Source organism: Egretta garzetta, unplaced genomic scaffold (assembly GCF_000687185.1).
Source record: "Egretta garzetta isolate BGI_Z169 unplaced genomic scaffold, ASM68718v1 scaffold41, whole genome shotgun sequence".
In the NCBI taxonomy this organism is placed as follows: Eukaryota; Metazoa; Chordata; class Aves; order Pelecaniformes; family Ardeidae; genus Egretta; species Egretta garzetta.
The window spans coordinates 3,538,249-3,541,516 of record NW_009258755.1 but is presented as its reverse complement, the minus strand read 5'-3'; positions in this window follow the sequence as shown (position 1 = coordinate 3,541,516).

The following is a 3,268-nucleotide window of genomic DNA, read 5'->3' as shown; positions in this document are numbered from 1 at the left end:
TGGGGACCCCTGCTCCCCCCGGCCCTTCCTGCCTCTGGCTTTTCCGTCCGGCCCGGCGCTTCTTGCACCCCAGCACCGCCTTCACTGCTTGCAGCCTGGGTAACGCTCGCGAATTAATCGGATCATTTCTCCGTGAAAGCGGGTGTGCATGCCCGGTGGGCACTGTCTTACCCTTGGCCCATAAAGGTCTGCCTTTAACATTTAATTTTGTACTGGCCATGCCGTGGCTGACTCTCTTTTAGTACTTTTTTAAGGATTAAGTTGTATTTTTAAATTGCTGGAAATACCCTTGGGCAGCGAGTATTCTTACTATTGGCACGCACGTATGTACGTCTGGCCTAGCCATGTTTTTGCTCCGTAAGCATCAGGTGCGGCAGTGCTGCCGACCAGCGCTGACGGAGTTTTTCTGCATAGGGGAGCAGAGTTCGCTATGCCTGTGAGAGCACGATGCTGCAGGGGAGTGTGGTGCGTGCCCTGCTTTCGTCTCAGGCAAGAAAGAGAGTGCTGCTCTTCGTAGATGTTTTACGGTGAAATACAAGCAAGAAAATCGGTGGCGTTGGCGGTGCATGTGTTTTGTTTGTGTTCAGCTTCCTCTCTTAAAATTTGTCTTTGCAGGATCATGTATCCTGGGTGGAGAAATTGCTGCCTGCAGCTAATGCTGCATAGAGGACTGCGGCACGGTAGTTAGCCGGGAACAACAGAAATCCCTGCACGTACCAAATACTCGGGTGACAGCCTTTTCATGGGCAAGATTGCAGTCTAGATGATACCGAATATGGATGACAAGGATGTGCAAGTGGAGCAATGTGGGGTTTTTTTCTTTCTCCCTTTTTTCCAAGTGTTGTAAGTAGGTCTCTGTCTTGGGTGGAGGCGTGGAGGGAACATACTTCTGAGAGAGACGAGGTAGAGAGAGGCAGGGGAACAGGTACACCTGATGCAGAGAAGATGTCCCAGGACCTGCAGCTCGCACTCCTGACTGATGGCCTGTGCATGCACGGCAAGGTACGTGCTGTAGACACTGTGTTTGTTACTCCTGCACAGACCACGTATGCCATACATGAGTGGCAAAGTTGCTTTGCCCACTTACAGTGGGCATGGCAGGGATTTATGGATTTTGGCAGATTGGTCTGAACTGGCACTTAAACTAAACAACAAAAAGTTTGGAAATTCCCATCCAAGGTCTATGTATTCTGCTTACACTCAATTTGCAGGCAGAAAAAGCAGTAACGGTCAGTTGCCCTCAGACATCTCGTAATCCTACCAGAGGGGAGGGCTAGCAGGTACCTAGAGTAGATGGCCTGACGCTAGGGCATTCCGAAGGGAAGAGGTATCCATGGAAAAAATGGCAACTCGGCTTGGGCACCAAGGATGATTACATGATACTGGGAGTCAGCTGCTAATGCCTTAGTTATCAATGTGGAATAGTGCATAGTAAGTGTGTTCTTTAGTTCTGAGTTGTTGCAGAATAGGCCGTAGTGCCAACTCTAAATATATTGATGTAATGTTGTTTGTACAGTCAGGACCGTTTGACATAGTATGATAGATTTATCCAAGTTTTAAAAAAACCCTGTATTTTAAAAATCATGATGTTTTTATGGTATCTTCTCAAATATGCTGTCCTGTGGGTTTCACAACGGTGTACCTTGCTTAGTTATCCATGGCTTCATGCTTCTGCATGAGAAATTGTGGTTTGCAATAATAAAAGAAGTCTGAAATGAACATGTTATTAACAATACTGATCCATCCAGTTAGTTTTAACTCTTTCCTTCTACAATTCACCTTCTGGTTTCTCTGCTAGCATAAGGATATATAAAGGAGTGGCTTTGTTTTTATTAATTAAAAAAAAGAAGTTTCATGGGCACTGCCATAACAGAAGACATGTATTGAAATTTGAAGATTTGATTTTATGAGAAAATATCTCCCTGTTTTCATTATACACATTGGATTTCCTCTTCATTTTTTCCTGTAAGGAAAGGCTATCTAGGTGATCACAAAATGACTAAGTTCATTACACTGGACAGAAAGAAGGGAAAAAACCAACAATCCCAACCCCAAAACTTTATTTAGATGAGAGGTCTGATAGTGGTGGTGATTCTTAATGAAATAAATTAAATTTGTTTATTCTTTGCTAGTATTTTAAGTTAGCACCTCCTTTGAAGGAATAAACTTGTTAAATGTTTATCAGTTAAGTAGATTATATCACTGGTTTCTCAAATAGAAGTGCTTCTCCAAAACGAAGAAGATTGAGTTAATCCTAGTTTCTGAAGCTAAAAGGGGTAATGTGACCTTATATGAATTGAACCTTGGAAGAAATTCTCAGAAAGTACATTAAGTCTCCCAGTCTGCATGAAATTTCATTTCCTTTGCAAGGCACTTCAAATAACGTTATGAATGATGGATGCCTTGCATTTTTTTTACTGTTATCTGCCTCTGACCATTTAATTGAGGTTGGAACTGCCTGTATGTCACATACCTATTAAGAGTTTCTTAACAAAGACCAGAACCTTCCAAGTTATTAGGCTACTACCCGAACAGCCCAGTCCTCAAATTACTAACAGACCACAACGATTCCTTTAAGGTGCCCAGTGACTGAATACAAATTATGCTGTAATAGCAGTGTGATTGTGCAAAAGTAATTGAATTTGCCTGCATCTTTTCAGTTTCTTGGCTGATTAATTGTGAGGCGGGGGAAATCATAGAATCATAGAATGTTTTGGGTTGGAAGGGACCCCTAGAGGTCATCTAGTCCAACCCCCCTGCAGTGAGCAAGGACATCTTCAAGTAGATCAGGTTGCTCAGAGCCCCGTCCAACCTGGCCTTGAATGCTTCCAGGGATGGGGCCTCCACTGCCTCTCTGGGCAACCTGTTCCAGTGTTTCACCACCCTCATTATAAAGAATTTCTTCCTTATATCCAGTCTAAACCTACACTGCTTCAGTTTAAAACCGTTACCCCTTGTCTTGTCACAGCTGGCCCTACTAAAAAGATTTTCCCCATCTTTCCTATAGGCTCCCTTTAAGTACTGAAAGGCCGCAATCAGGTCTCCCCGCAGCCTTCTCTTCTCCAGGCTGAACAAGCCCAACTCTCTCAGCCTGTCCTCGTAAGAGAGGTGCTCCAGCCCTCGGATCATCTTTGTAGCCCTCCTCTGGACCCATTCCAACCGTTCCATGTCCTTCTTGTGCTGAGGGCTCCAGAGCTGGACGCAGTACTCCAGGTGAGGTCTCACCAGAGCAGAGTAGATCCAAATGAACAAACCTGAACATACCTGT